This window comes from Tenrec ecaudatus, chromosome 18, assembly GCF_050624435.1.
Source record: "Tenrec ecaudatus isolate mTenEca1 chromosome 18, mTenEca1.hap1, whole genome shotgun sequence".
NCBI classification, from domain to species: Eukaryota; Metazoa; Chordata; class Mammalia; order Afrosoricida; family Tenrecidae; genus Tenrec; species Tenrec ecaudatus.
The window spans coordinates 8974823-8991539 of record NC_134547.1 but is presented as its reverse complement, the minus strand read 5'-3'; positions in this window follow the sequence as shown (position 1 = coordinate 8991539).

Genomic DNA, 16717 nt, shown 5'->3' with positions numbered 1-16717 from the left:
TAAGTAGTTCTTTACTTATCCTGTGTCTCTTTCCTTCCCTTATAAAGTAGGTAATTAATTTTTCCATTTCTTTAAAGAATGGTTCTGGGGTCTGGATCAGAATTGCCTAATATTTATAGATTGTTCTGGGTAGTGTTGACATTTTCACAATGTTAGTTTTTCCTATCCATGAACACGGAATATTTTTCCATTTGTGGAAGTCTTTTTTGGTTTCTCGTAGTAGTGTTTTGTAGTTTTCCTTTGCTCCTCTGATGAGATTTATTCTTAAATATTTCATCTTTGGGGTGGCAATTGCAAGTGGTGTTGTTTTCTGGACATTTTCCCCTCAGAGATATCTTTGCTATTGCACAGGAATGCAATTGATTTTTATATGTTGATCTTGTACTCTGCCACATTGCTGAATTGAATCTTTTGATTAGTTCCTACTATGTTAGACAGGGTTCTCTGGAGAACAAAACCAGAATGCTAATAATTTTATATATATTTATATAGATAGATAACATAAGAATAAACAGTTAATTAAATTATAAAGCAGTACAAATGGCTCAGTGCAACTCACTCCCATGAGACTGTTGTGAAACACCGGCAGCCCTTCAAGTCTTGAGGGCCACCAGGTAGTCCTCTGTAGAGCAATTCAGGCTATCCGGGCACAGGCAGCAAACAGCAAGGCAGGTCACCAACAGTCAGCCAGATGACAGGGTCTGACAGTCTCCAGCTCAAAAGATGTAATTTCCAATAGCGTGGCGAAGAAGGTCTTGAAGGAACCTCAAATTACAGCGACACAGTCCACGGGTTAGGTGTCCCACAGGTAGTGTAGCTTGCAAATGGAGGCACAGAACAAGCAAGGCAGCCACACACTGGTCCGATGATCAAAGAGCAAGAGACAAGAAAGGCAAGGTTCACCGAGCCATTTATCTTGCCGCCCTTCAATTAATCCCACATGTGTTCATTGACCATGTTGGCACAATAAACGTTAACTATCTCACCAACAATTTTCTTGTTGAGTCTTTGTATAAAATAGATTTTTGTAAATAGCGTTTAACTCCTTCTCTGCCAATTTAGATGTCTTTTATTTCTTTTTGTGGGCTTAGCTCTGGCTCAGACTTCCAGCACAATGTTGAATAAGAAGAGTGGCTGAAGGCCTCCTTGCCTGGATGCTCTCCGATTCTCATGCCCATTTACATATTTGACCTTATTATGTTAAGGAATTTCTCTTCTGTTCCTATTTGAGTGTTTCCCCTGAATTATAATGAATAAGACCTTTAAAAAAAAACTCACTGCCATCAAGTTGATTTTGACTCAGGGTAGGAGAGGGTAGAACTGCCCCTGTGTGTTTCTGAGACGGTTTGTAGAAGAAGAAAGTCTCATCTTTATACCAAGGAACAGCTGCTGGTTTTGAACCACTGACCTGGTGCTTAGCAGCCTAACGCATCATCCAGTATGCCACCAAGGTTCTTATTAAGGCCTTTAGCGTAGGAGGATGGATATATACTGTAAGCTCCTCCCCTCCATTAGGTGAGGCTCGAGTTGGTTATGCCCTCCTCTTCTCCACTAACAACAACAACGTGCTTCTTTATTTAAATAAGCCTTTCTTTGAGTAGAAGCTCCCTACGTCCCCAACAGTTATGAGGTAGTTAGTTTATTGTGTGAACCTGGCTGATAAACACATGTGGGGGGAAAATAAAATAAAAAATAAACACATGTGGGGTTAATTGAAGGGCGGAAGGTTAAATGATTCAGTGAGCCTCACCTTTCTAGTTCTTGGGTCTCTTGCTTTGTGATGGTCAGACCAGGGTGCAGCTGCCTTAGCCAGTTCCCTGCTTCAGCTTGCAAGGCTTATTTCCTGCAAGACATCCCCAAGGAGAAACCACATGGACCACGGACCTATCCCGATGCAGCCCTGGGTGCCGGAGCAGCAGTGTGGAGATCCCTGCCAGCGCTGAGATGCTTACACGTTCACTGATTCGGCTTTCCTCCTGCACGCAGCATCATTGCGTGTGTTTTGTGAGATGGAGGAGGACTTTGTGGATTGGTGTTGGACATATGTGTTAATGGGTTAGTGTTGGACTTGTGGGCTTGGGCAGCCCTGGGTTGGGATGTTTTCTTGATGTGCATTTAAGCTTTATATAAAACTCTCTCTTATACATGAGTTTCTGTGGCTTTGTTTCTCTAATGTAGCAGACGAACACAAGTTATTAATCTGTTGATGGTAAGAACACTCTTTCATCGTGTTGGCCAGGGAACCGCACCCCTTGACAGAATAAGGAGTTTGCAAATGAGGAGCTTGAACCCACCAAGAGGACTGGACAGCTTGCTACCTGATCATGCAGATAAGGTACCTGGGACCCTTGCGGCGCTGGGACCACACAAATAAGGTCTGTGGAACCCCAATGAGGGATTGGTCAATATGGCCATCTGCTAGACTAAAAAGAGGAAGAGCTGGTGGGTAGTGGTTACACTTGGGCTACTAACCTCAAGGTCAGTTGTTTGAAACCACCAGCCGCTCTGCAGGAGAAAGGAGAGGCTTTCTACTCCCGGGGAAAGTTTCTACTCATGGAAACCCGCAGGGGCAGTTCTATCCCGTCCTGTAGGGTTGATATGAGTCAGAATTAACTCCATGGCAGTGAGTTTGTTTGTTCTGTTTTGAGTCTTAAAAGAGTCAATGGTCTAGCAGAGATGGGACCACTACCACCAGAGATCACAGCCTTTGGACCTATGGTCCGGCTCTTGGCGCCTGCTAAGCCTGGGAGACGGTGAGCTGGAGTGCTGGAGATAGGAGCGTTAGAGAGACAGCAGCAGCAGAGGCAGGAGATCCATGGCAAGCAGTGCAGTGAACTTGCCGGCCCATCGAGTGCGAGAGCTGAGCTCCCTCTGGAAGGAGGCTTGCTGGTGGAGTGGAGCACCCCCGGGCATTCAGCGGCAGCACTAAAGAGCTTTCTATCATTTTCCTGAGCAAAAAATCCCCAAACTTGCTGCCGTTGAGTCAATTCTAACTCACGTCGGCCCTATAGCAGAGGGTTGAACTGTTCTTGTGAGTTTCTGAGATGGTAACTCTCTGTGAGTCTTTCTCCCAAGGAGTGGCTGGTGGGCTCAAACTTCTGACCTTGGGGTTAGCAGGCCAACGCATAATCACTAGGTTACCAGGGCTTCTTGCCTGAGCGAGGCAGAGGCCAGACCAGACCAGGAGGACCAGAGGGTCAAGAGCCAAGAACCAACGAGAGAGCTGCCTGTGGGCATGATGAAGAGGCCAGACTGACTGAAAAACTGCATCCTGGGTCTTTCCTGATCCTGAATCATAAGCCATCCCTTCCCTAAGAAATGCCATAATGGTGAATACCGTCTGTGAGTTCTGTGTAGCCAGTGAAATGCATTTTCTCACTCAGGGGAGTGGTAGGGAGTGCCAAGGGAGAGAGGGCTGGTGTCAGAGTTGGCCGGGCAATGTCTGATGTCCACCTGCCAGGAATCAGCCTTGGGCTGGGCTGCTGAGGGCATTCTTTCCCCATCCACCCAAGCCCTTTGAACTGCCGTCTCAGGGTACTGTATATTCCCCTTGGGGCCATATTTGCATTGGTTGTTGGTTTTTCCTGCAGTGATTTCTATGGTTCTTTATTGAGTAAGAAAAAAAATAGTGCTTTGTCTGTAACAGGAGTTGCAAACCTTACTCCCTAGTCTGTCATTTATCTTTGGGAACTTGTTTAGCATGGTTTGTTTGCTCAACAAGTGTGTTCCTGCTGTCCCTGTGGCTTAAGGTTTGGCCGAACAATCGATGGATCTGTGAGGGGAACAATCATGCCATGAAGGCGTGCTCTCCTAGGGACTGCCAGCCATGAATCAAAAGAGGATGATGGCACATCTCTTTTCAATATGTTCAGACCATCGACTGTATGATAGGTGAATTATACACCAATAAAGCTTTGCTCTGTTTTAGTGTGGGAAACAGAAAGGTTCTTCCCCAGGTTGTCCCCCCATCTCATATGCCAAACCCAAGATGCTGCTTGCTAACACATGGTCAATGTCTAGCCACTTGGAGGTCAGCTGCTTGAAGGTCATCTCCCTGAGGGTGATCAGCCATCTAGAACAATCAGACCCTAGAGTCTGTCCCACCCCAGCTGGGGCCCATTCCCTGCTGATAAGGATGATGGATTGTTCCCCTGAAGGAGAGCCCAGAGACAAGGTGAAGCCCACTCAAGGAGGACCAAGGTTAGGCTGCCATTAGGATTTTAGAGTCTGCCCATCTTGTCACATGTGTTCCGAACCCTAGAGCCTCCCCTTTATTGCATGTGTACCCCTACCCCGTCCCCCTGATATTGCACATATGCCTATGGTACAACCCCTTCCTGTTATGATGTAATTAGGGGGTCTTGCAAGTCCCCGAAAAGTATATAAGCCATGATTGGAAATATATTCGCACTCTCTCTGCGCAGACCTGGCTGCTGAGATCATGGCCATCCCAGAGGTGAGCCCTTGCATGCTTTCTCTGGTCTATTGTCTCTTTAATTTTACCCCTCAATTATACAACCACCCCTTGGACACAATCAATTGTGGGGGCTGCTACCCCACATTAAAGGGATTCCGCGCCGCTTTTCAAGAACCTGCCAAACTGTTTCCTCGATTCATTGTGCCTTTTTACATGGCTGGGTAGTATTCCGTTTCATGTACGTACCACACTTTGTTTGCCCAGAGATCTCTCTGACGGATCCTTGGAGTGTTTCTACCTCTTATGGATGCACTTGACTGGTGATGCTGGAGGAAAAAATCTAGTGCCGTGGACTGCAAAAGAAGGAATACGTTTGTCTTAGTACAGTCAGAGTGCTCCTGTGGGCAAGGAGACTTCAGACATGTTGACAGGAGGGACCAGTTCCTGGAAAAAGACATCAGGCTTGGTAAAGTAGACTGTCACTGCCATTGAGTTGATGCCAACTCATAGTGGACAGGTTAGGACAGGGCAAAACTCCCCCCATGAGTTTTGGAGACTGTAACTCTTGACGGTGGGGGAGGCCCTAAATAAGGTGGCTGCAACAATGAGGGCAGACGCAAGAAGCACACTGTGAGGGGTGCAGGGCTGCGCAGGGTTTCATGCTGTTGTGCACAAAGTCACTATAGTTGGGAACTAATTCGATGGCACCTAACAACAACATTGAAGTAGAGCTTCGTAAGATAGCCAAAACAACAACAACCATTTAAAAAAACACCCACAACCAGACGCACTGCCCTTCTGTCACTTCTGACTCATAGCTAGTTGATGGGACAGAGTAGAATGGCTCTTTAGGATCTGCGAGATTACCAATCATTCCTGGAGCCAATAGTCTCATCTCTCTCCCTCAGAGAGGCTGGTGGGTTTGAACCACTGACCTTGAAGTTAGCAGCCCAATGCTTAATGCACCGAACTACCAGAGCCTCTTTCAGAACAACCCCCCACACACACACAAAAAATCCACCCCAGTACAATCAAGTCAATATTGATTGAAAGCCCTATAGACTTTAAACCTATAAGGGAGCAGACAGCCTCACCTTTCTCTCCCAAAGAGGCTGATGGGTTTGAACCACTGACCTTGTAATTAGAAGTCCAACCTTTACCCAATTGCATCATCAGGGCCCCATAGGCGCCTGGTATGTTTAGGGCGGCTGGCTTCGGAGTAGGCCCCGTCCTGTTTAGTAACAATCTTCGACGTTACCCAAGAGGCTATGTGCCACAACCCTAACCCAGTCATTGAGTTAAAGCAGATTCACGGTGACCCTAGGGACCCTATGAGTCAAATTGGCCCATGGGGTTTTTGACCCTGCCAGCCTTTAAGGCAGCAGACAGCCTCTTCTTTCTCTTAAGGAGCTGCTGATGGGTTTGAACTCCAGCCTTTCAGGTAGCAGTCCAATGCTTCATCCATCCGCCCACCAGGGCTCCAAGTGACCACCTTGGCACAAAGTTAAGAACTTGTTTTTTTCTTTGACCTAAGAAAAGGCCCTGCTGCTAGACTTAAACAGACAGACTTGGGGACCAAACAAGAGATATTTTAAATATTCTTAGGGGAGGATGTGGCAGTTTCATCATTTCATGACAACTTGAAGATATAAGACCATAGGGGTGGAGTCTAGCCTGTCATTCAGGTCACAGCCTGATGGTACCTCCTTGTGGCTGTGACCTTCTCATAAGGAGGGTCCTGGAAACCTGCCTCTCTCTCTGCTTCACCTTCCTGTTGACAGAGCCACACAGCTGAGAACTGCCATAGCCTTGTGAGCCCTGTGATGCTTCCACCGCCATTGGATCCACAAGACTTTGTACCCACCGGCCTGTGATCTCCATCATTGCAAGTCGCTGTGTGAGTCTGAAGAGGGATTCATAGACTACTATCGTATTTATAGACTTGATTTGGACTAGGCTGCGATGTTTTCTTGATATTCAATTACTCCTTGACCTAAAGCTCTTTCTCACACATATACGAGTGTCAATGAATTTGTTTCTCGAGTCAGTTGGCCTAACACAGAGGGTCTTGACACAAAACTTTTACCATAAATCCCCTCAGCCTCCCTCAGGGAATGTTCCAGATAATTGCCACCTGTAAAGCCCTTTTACTCACTCACTCACTGTCCAGTCGATAGGCCAGGGCAGAATGTATGGACCAGAAAGACCCTCTTACTCAGTGGCTCATGGTTTACAACTACTGACTTTATAGTTAGCAACCCAACTGGAAAGCACTGTGCCACCAGGGCTCCGGTTAAAGCCATGTTTGTGTTTCCAACCAATCACCACAAAGCTCCTGCTTTGAGTCCTGCCTCCCGATCTTACAATCAAAACAGGGGAAACTAGTTCCTGGTTCCCAAACTATATCTGTCCCCGGGAGGCAGCTGACCCTGGACTTGGTGTTTACTCCAGGTGAGCTGAGGTGTTGCCGTTTGAATGTTTGGGGGTTTTCATTAAATCTTTGCTTCACTTACACAGAATCTGAGAAATGTACTCTAGTGTAATGCCCTCTGTGGCCGTTACATCATCTCCTGTCAACTTGCAAAGGGGTGGAGTCTATCCTTGTCAATCAGGACACAGCCAATGAGGCTTCTAAGTGGGCATGGCCTTCTCCTGAGGCTTGTGGGAACTCCTATCTTCCTCCCTGGAGGTGGGAGACTCTCTCTGCTACAGATTCCTATTGACAAGTCACATGGAGCTATGCTGATGGCAGCCAGAACCCTGGAGCTGGAGGAGCCACATGAAGACCCACGCCAGAGCTGAGATGCTCCCTCCACCACTGGATCCGTAACACTTCCCATCCACTAGCCTGTGTCTTCCTGCATTCAGCATCATTGTACAGCTGTGTGAGTCTGAAGAGGACACTATGGACTAGTATCGACATAAAGGGTAATATCGGACTATGGACTTGGTCTGGACTGGGCTGGAATGTTTGGGTCACCAACAGTCAGCAGCTCAGGAGCTTAGCAAAGCAGGCTCAGATGGGATAACAAACTCAAGTGATGCATGAGAGGACTCACCAGCCTCAAGCTCAAGCGATGGACACATCAGTAGTGTGGCGAAGCAGGTCTCGACGGAACCTCAAGCTCTAGCGACACGATCCATGGGTTGGCTGTCCCACAGGGAGTATAGCTCACAAGTTAAGGCAGAGAACTAGCTAAAGCAGCCACACGCTGGTCCGATCACCAGAGAGCAAGAGAATGAGGGGCAGGCCTTGCTGAGTCATTTATCTCTTTGCCCTCCCATCAAACTGCGACCTGATTAAGCCCACATGTTCCTATTGGCCAGGTTTGCACAATAAACCTACCTACCACACAGACGGCCACGTCTTCCTCCCACAGAGCAACTGGTGGGCTCCAACCGTGACCTTTCCTTTAGCAGTAAATCCCTTAGGCACTGTGCCACCAGAGGGCCTTCTGGTGTACGGACCTGACTGTAAACCACACTGTTAGTGTAGACAATGAAGCCTGGCCCCGTGTGGGAAACTGAAGCCCAGGAAGAGGGCGGATGCAGGCAAATTCTTTATGCTCATGATTAAGGAAGCCTGGGAGGCCGAGCTTCAGAGTGGAGGGAGGCCTCCACATTTGTGAGCTGGAGAAGAGTCCCCGTCACATTCTCCTAACTAAAGACCATCCCACAAGATCCTCCCATCACAGTGCTACCTTTTTTTAAAAAAAAAAACAAACATTTTATTAGGGGCTCATACAACTCTTATCACAATCCATACATATACATACATCAATTGTATAAAGCACATCCGTACATTCTTTGCCCTAACACAGTGCTACCTTAATGATACCTCTTACAAGCACCTGGCTGATTGCTAGCTGGCCGGCAGCTTTATCTGTAGGAGCAGACAGGTTGCTATTGCTCTCCCTGCTCAGGGGGGCCAGTCACTCCCCTTACCTGCCCCCAGCACTGCCGTCAGGTTACTCATTGCGGTAGTTACATAATCTGGTGTCAACTTGAGACTTAAGAGGGAAGGGGTGGAGATTAGCCTGTCAATCAGGTCGCCGCTTGATGACTTCATTTTGGAGGCACCACAGATATAAACAGCTCCCTGGAAGCGGGACACACGCACTCACTTCAAGACATTCCTGTTGACAAGCCACATGGAGCTACACTGATGGCAGCCAGAACCCTGGAGCTGGAGGAGCCACGTGGAGACCCACGCCAGTGCTGAGATGCTTCCACCACCACTGGATCCACAAGACTTTCCACCCACTGGCCTGTGATTTTCCTGCACCAGGCATCATTGCATGTGTTGCATGAGTTTGAAGAGGAATTTACAGACTGGTACTGGACGTATGGGCTAGTATCGGACTTATGGACTTGATCTGGATTGGGCTGAGATTTGTTTTTGTGTGGACAAGTATATACAGCTCTCTCTTACACACATGAATGTCTATAAATTTCTTTCTCTAGTCCACTCAGACTAACACACTCACCCCAATGAGCTCAGGGATCTCTAGGGTTAAGATACTGCCCACCTTGTTATGTAGGTAGGTGTCTATGGTTGGGGGTGGGGTGTGGGGTGGCTTGCATGTTTCAAGACGATGTAAGTTGGTGAAAGAATACATACAATCTCTCTCCCTCTCAGGCCTGGCTTGGTGAAGGAGGTGAGCACCCAAAACCTGTTGCCTGTCCTTTTACTTCTTCGCTTCAATTACACACCATCCCTTAGACCCACCGGTTGAGGGCTGGCTCCCACAGCCCAAGGCTCCGAGCGTGTTTACAAAGTCATTCTTATGAAGGAAGCCAGTCCAAGCAGTCAGAGCTTGTTTCCCAGGAGCTAGGTGGGCCTTAGCCTGTACAGGATTGGCACAGCTGCAGGCTTAACCCTTTCTTGCATACATACCTCCGCTAATGTTTGGGGTTTTCGACAACGGTGGTTCTTTGCAGGTACACTGTCTGGTGTTTCTTCCTGGACATGTCTGGGCCCATGGGAACCACCCAGCTCTCTGTTAGCAGTCAAACACTGAACCCTCAACCTGCCAGGACTCCTTCTTGCTCTCTAGGTACAAGTCCCAAATGCCTGGCCGGTCCTCTGGAAAAGGTCAGACCTAAGGGAAAAATAGGGTGCAGGCAGGGAGGTCGGGGGGGGGGGAGACAGGCTGGGAGACCTCACCCCCTGAGTTTCTTCACTTTCACTTGAGAAATGCGTTTGAAAGGGGGCTGGAGTGGGGACCCTTCCCTAGGATCTAAGGATCCAATCTAGGTTGAATTCCTAAAGTCATTGAAATTGCATGCATAATGTAAGCCTCTCCAATCCTTGAGTATCTTTTAAAAAGCATGATCAAATGAACTGCAGCAGCTGGCAAAGTTGGCTGATAAACCCAAGTGACTTCAACTTCCTGCCGCCTGATGACTTGAACTCACTGCCCCCTGACTTCAACTCACTGCCCCCTGGTGACTTCAACTCACTGCCCCTTAACTTCAACTCACTGCCCCCTGACTTCAACTCACTGCCCCCTGGTGACTTCAACTCACTGCCCCTTAACTTCAACTCACTGCCCCCTGACTTCAACTCACTACCCCCTGGTGACTTCAACTCACTGCCCCTTAACTTGAACTCACTGCCTCCTACTTCAACTCACTGCCCCCTGGTGACTTCAACTCACTGCCTCCTACTTCAACTCACTGCCCCTTAACTTGAACTCACTGCCTCCTACTTCAACTCACTGCCCCCTGGTGACTTGAACTCATTGCTCCCCAGATAACTTAAACTCACTGCCCCCTGGTGGAGCAATTTAAAGAGGGATGATGAGAACATTGGGTGACGTTGAGGAAGGGCTCCACACCCCTGAATTTATTGGAGTGGTGTCTGATTGCACATGTCCACCTACATTTTTTAATGTAAATCTATAAAGTGGGTAATGGATAGTGGGATGTGGGCACTGAGGGGAGACCAACTGGGTTCCCTCAACACCACAGGAGTAGCTCTTGGGCAGGGGACCTGTGCCTTGCTCAATCTCTGTATCCTCACCTCTAAACGGAGATGGAAGAACTGCTATAAGAATGAGACCCAGTACCTGGAGGAGGAAGGAGCCCTGGTGGCATAATGGGTTATGTGTACGGTTGCTAACCTGCTGACCACAAGGCTGACAGTTCAAGCCTACCAGCTGCTCCTCGGTTGAAAGATGAGACTGCCTGCTCCCACTGGGGTTTACAGCCTCTGTTCTGAAAAAGCTTCTCATTCGAAGGTCGTGAATAATGAGTGGGTGAAACTCAGGGTCATAAAAGAGACTAAGCTTACTAATCAGCTAGAGGCTGGTGGGACCCTGGAGACAAGACGATGGTTACATACGCTTCAAGTCTGGAACTGAACTCACCTTCCAGTTAGATAATCAACCATTTAAGATCAAAGGGTCTCCGGGGAACTCCCTCTGTCTGCAACAGAGGGGGAGGGACGGGAGGAGAGAGGTTCCTAAACAGAGAGCTTTGGAGAGGTGAGCATAGAAGATCTGACTTGAACAGTTAAAAGAGCGTCAGTACATCCCCGCTCTCCTCATGCTAGACCTGATCTGGTTTCCTGCATGATCCGGATCTTGGGTTTGTTTGGTGTTTGCCTGTTAGGATGTATCTCAGAGGAGGCATGTCCTTGGAGGTCACCCTCTTGGAGTTGTGTTATATGTTTTCCCATTTTTCAAGATGTGAAACCCACAGCTGATGAACTTGCGGAGACAGCAGGTAAAATGAGTGTGTGGGGGTGGGGTACAGTGGTGGAGGCAGGGATGAAGGGGAGATGATATCAAGGGGTCCATGTAGGAAAAGAATGTTTGGAAACTGATTGTGGTAACAATTGTACAATTCGGCTTGACGCAATTAAACTAGGGAAAGATATGCTATAAAAAAAGATATGCCATATATATTCTCCAAATTTTAAACAAATACCTTAATGATGATAAAATAAAAATATTTTCCAAAGTTAAAAGAAAAAAAAGATCCCAAGGGCAAAGGTCAGCGGGTTGGGAAAGGAGGAACTGAACCAGGGAACACGGGGAGGATGTGGAGCGAAGGTGGCACACTGAGCGGGGCTTCCGTGTGTGGCAGTTATGTAATCTGTTGTCAATTTGAGACTTGAGAGTGAAGGGGTGGAGTTAGCCTGTCAATCAGGCTGCAGCTTGATGACCTCATTTGGAGGCGCTAAGGAGATAAATAGCTCACAGGACGGGCAGGGGGGGAACACACTCACTCCTAGACCCACATGCTTGCTGACAAGACACATGGAGCTACGCTAGAGCCCTGGAGCTGAAAGAACTAGTGGAGACCCAAGGAATCTGTGCCCACCCATCCCCCCAGCAAGGGTGGCAGATCAGAACCCTGGGGGTGGGGGGTTGTTGTTTGATTTTGGCTTGTGGAAGCAGGTCAGATCTCTTTACCTCCTCTGTCTTAGCCTGGAGCTCCCAGGACACCTGTGCACTGGGTAGGAGTTGAACCCAGGTCTCCCACTTGGAAGAGGAGAATTCTGCCATTGGACCATGCTATGGTTGGCAGGAGAGGGTTTGGGTTGTTGGGGGAGTGTTGTGACTAATGAGTTGGGGTGCTGACTGCCAGGTCAGCAGGCAAAACCAGTAGCAACAGTTCCACAAGAGAACGATGCGTCTGTCCGCTCCTGTAAGGATTTACAGCCTGGCAAACTCACGGGGGCAGTTCCAGTCCATCCTGGAGGGTTCCTGTGGGTCAGACAGACTGCCTGGCAGTGAGGGGTGGGGGAGTTGTTAGATTTCCCGGGTGGGAAATACTTCGGTTCTTAGCCGAAGCCTGGTTTGTGATCCAAGTGGGTTTTTATAAAGGATGGAAGTTTCAGGCTTTACGGTGAACTGGACACAAGACTGCACCCCAATCCTTGGTGACCTGAGGGGGGGGGGGAAAGAGAGAGAGAGAGAGAGGTTGTAGCAAGGCCAAGCGGAAGGGTGAAGAACTGCTGAAAAAGAGAGTGGTGGCCTCCAGGTTCCAGTTTAAGGGCCTTCGGCTGGGAGGTGTGGTTGCTGGTATTGGTTGACTCCCATTGGCCGACTTAAGCCCACGTGACCTAGATTGGGCCAATCCAGGTGTACCGCCCACCTAGGTGCACAGTCCCCCTGCTGGCTTGGGGTCTAAATTGGCACATGCCCTTTGGCTTTTATCGGCTTCCAACCTCCTGGAGGGGCCCTTAGGCATGGAGAGGAAGAACCCCTTTCCTTGCTTCCTAACAGGAGGAGGGAGGGACCTGCATGGTGGGTTCTGAGTTGGTCTGCCAACCACAAGGTCCACAGGGCAGCCGTGGGTACCCTAGGGAGCAGTTCTACTCTGCCCTTTAGGGTCAATACCAATCGGAAATGGAAAGCCAGCCCCCAGGCCCGGAAATTCCCTGAAGCCATTACCAGCCAAGGGAATGAGAGCAACCTTGGGCTGCTCACCCAAAGGCTGATGGATTGAACCCAATGAGAGGGCTTGGTCACAGGTTGTCGCTTCCCCAACCCGTAGGGGTTCTCTTGGCAACGCAGAAGCTTCACGGCTGAGAGAGCCCTGTTGGGCTGCCCACCTCAAGGACAGCAGTTTTAAACCACTGGCCGCCTCTTGGGAGAAAGAAAAGGCTCCCTCCCTCCTCCAGAAAATAGTTCTCACGGGTGTTGAGTCAATGCTGATTCACAGGGACCCTGCCCCCCATGGGCTTCCAAGACTGTAACTTGGGGTGGGGGGGTAGAAAGCCCAATCTTTCTCCCAAGGAGCTTCTGGTGGTTTCGAACTGCTGACCATGCAGATGGCAGCCCAACCCGCAAGTAACCACTACCTGGGAAGCCCACAGAGGTAGTTCTGCCTTACCCTGCAGACTCGCCGTGAGTCAGAATGGACTCAATGGCCGTGGGTGAGACCGCTGATGGACAGGTCACAGTGTCTGGGCTACGCAGGCCCATACCCCCAACCCCAGTGCCCAGCCACTGGCAAACTAGACCAGAGGCAAAGTGAAGAGCCAAGGGCACTCGGCCAACTGATCACAGAGACCTGTTTGGATCTAGAGGAGCCTGGCTCTGTCCGCACAGAGATAACACAAATGATTGTGGGGGAACAGAGTTGAGGACGCCCAGACTCGTACAGCGGGAGAAGTTTCCAGAAAGGAAGGCCCGGGGGTGCAGTGGCCAAGCACTTGGCGGCTCACCCAAAGGCTTCAGGGCAGATGAGAGTCCAGAAAACCCAGTCCGTGGGGCCAGTCTACTGTAGGAGAGCTTCATTTCTGAGAAGCCAGTTTGCAGAAGGCCACTGATGACAGTGAAAGCCCAAGGTCCATTTGCAAAGTCCCTAACTGTGATGGGTCACTAGATTAGGGACAAGAGGGAGGGTGGTCTCTATGCTAAATGAAAATTAGCTGTTGTGTTAGTCTGGGGTTGCCTAGAGAAACAAATCCAGGGAGGCACATGTGTATAAGAAATAGCTTTATATAAAGAGTAATTGTATATTAAGAAAATATCCCAGCCCAGTCCAGATCAAGTCCACAAGTTCGATATTAGCCCATATGTCTGATACCAGTCTGTAAATCCCTCTTCAAACTCACACAACACATGCAATGACGCTGGGTGCAGGAAGATCACAGGCCAGTGGGCAGAAAGTCTTGTGGATCCGGTGGCAGTAGAAGCATCTCAGCGCTGGCGTGGATCTCCACGTGACTTCTCCAGCTCCAGGGCTCTGGCTCCATCAGCGTAGCTCCATGTGGCTTGTCAGCAGGAATGTCAAACAGGGAGAGAGTGTGGGTCTGGCCTCCAGTGAGCTATCTATCTCCCTCATGCCTCCAAATGAGGTCATCATGCTGCAACCTGATTGACAGGCTAGACTCCGCCCCCTTCACAAGTTGACAGGAGATGATGTCACTGCCACAGCTGCCCATGCCACAATACAGGGGTTAGAAAGAAATCAGGCACACTAATTAGACACCTATGGGAAAATCCAAAACTGAGCATGCTCAGACTAAGGCCACGTAGGCACAGGTGAAGCTAAACCTGGGCCCACACACAATGCTAGGCACATGACATCACGCAGGTGTGCATAAACTCAGCCAATAAGGTCAACCAATACCCTCAACCACGCCTCCCCAGCCAGTAGGGGTAAAAAACAGCCGTGGGAAGCTGGCCCTTCTGTCTCTTCTGTCGTTCAGGTGCGTGGTACAAGCGGAGAGTGAGATTTCTACCAATTGCGACCACACATATAACTGCATGTCAGGTGGGCCCGCTCACCTTCTTGGGATTTCCAGCTCGTGGCTCCGCATGCTGGTTCCGCGCTCCTGCTCTGGTCTTCCTTCCACGTGTTTTTCCACGCGCCCCTAAAAGGCCATTTTCAGTCACGAACTTTCCCATAGCCCCTTGAGAGCCAGAAACAGCGTGCACTACCTGAGACTGTATTACCTGAGACTGCCCTTTCCATCATCAAAGTTACTTGGATTGACAAAAGTGCTTCTGCCGCGTGGATTCCTTCAGCGCTGCGAAGCAAGAGCCAAGGTATAAACCATCCCAGAAACTAACACCTGGACTAAGCCTCCCCTGAATTCCTTCTAAGGAACCCTGGCGGGGTGGCCGTTGGAAACCAGCAGCCTCTCCCAGGGAGAAAGGTGAGGCTTTCTACTCCCGTAAAAAGTTACTCTCTGTTTTGAGAATGATGGAGGGCACATGTGCCTGACACAATGCACAAATGTGGCTGACACAATGGATGGAAGTATGGATTGTGCTAAGAGTTGTAAGAGCCCCCAATAAAATGATCTTTAAAAAAATATTACCATCTTGGAAACCCACAGGGGCAGTTCTACCCTGTCTTACAGGGTTGGTAGGAGTTGCAATCAACCAAACGCAGTCAGTTTGGTTTGGTTTTAGAGAATTTCTGACCACTAGCCAGGGGGGTGAACAGTCTTGCCCTGGGCAGAGTGCATTGGACAGTGGATAGTCTCCAGCCCCCCAGCCCTGGGAGGGGCAGTCTGCCTTAGGGGCTTGTCTGGGGGTGTCCACGATGGAGACTATATTTGGTAGTAAGGAGCCCAGACCTGACCGCCTCATGGGAAGGCCCTGGACCAGTCTTTGACCCCACCCCATCTGCCTAGCATAATGTACTAACGCACACGTCCCAATCATGGTCCCGCTCCTGCTTCTGTAACTGTGATGTACTGATCTGCCACCAGTCAGGCTTCGATGACCATTTCCTTTGTCCTCCCACGTCCTTTCTATGGTCGCCATGTCTCCGTAAACCCCTGGGTGTCATTATGACCGGAGCTCCTGTGCTCCCTCCTCCGGATGACGTGCCTTTGTCCTATTTAAGACTGAATAAATGAAGGAGGGGGGGAAAGACTTAATAAATGTTCTCCTTAAAATATATGAAGGGACCCCACCTCTGACGGCACAGTGGTTTCCTTGACGATTGCTCACTGCAAGGTCAGCGGTTCGAAACCACCAGCTGGTTCTGTGAAGCGTTCCAGTCTTGGAAACTCACAGGTGCAATCCTAGCCTGTTCTCTAGGGCCGCTATGAGCCCGCATCGACTTGATGGCAGAATTTGGTTGGGGGTTTGGGTTTTGTACCCTGCAACACTACTCCGTCACATGGGTTTGTTACGATTTTCAGGAGAGAGGCGACCACAGTGCAGGGGCAGAATGCTCCCCTTCCATGTGGCGAGCCCGGTTCAGTTCCCAGCGTGTGCCCCTCACACACTGCCAGAGGAGGCTGACCAGGTTTCAGCAGACCTTCCAGACACAGACAGACTAGGAAGAAAGGCCTGGCAATCTCCTTACAAACATCAACTGTGAAAACCCTAGGATCCAAGGATCTACCTTGGATCACTCATGTATAAGCCGACTTTTTTAACATTTTTATGCTGAAAAAGCCCCCCTCAGCTTATACTTGGGTGAGGGTCCCACTTACCTGTTCCCCGGTGCAATGCAGGTGTTCGCTGGTCTCTCCCGCTCATCTGCAGGCACCTGCAGCCTCTGTGGGTGGCCCGAGGACTGCTGAGATCACCGCTCTTCTTTGCTCCTGCACGCAGCCAGCAGCCTGTGTGGTCCATGTCCTACTGGGCAAGCACCTGCCCGCTTCTGTGGGCTGGTACCTGGGGCGCACCGCATCCTGGTCAGATGATGTCGGAGGCTGCTGCTCTTCTCCAGGGCTGTGACCAATGACGTAGCCTCTACAGTCTTACCTGTGCTTGGACATGCCCCCCTGCTCCACCCAAGCATTGCTGAATACAAGTACCGGTCCATCTCTGGTCTTGAATATACAGTCCATTTATTTACAGTACTTAGTCTTCT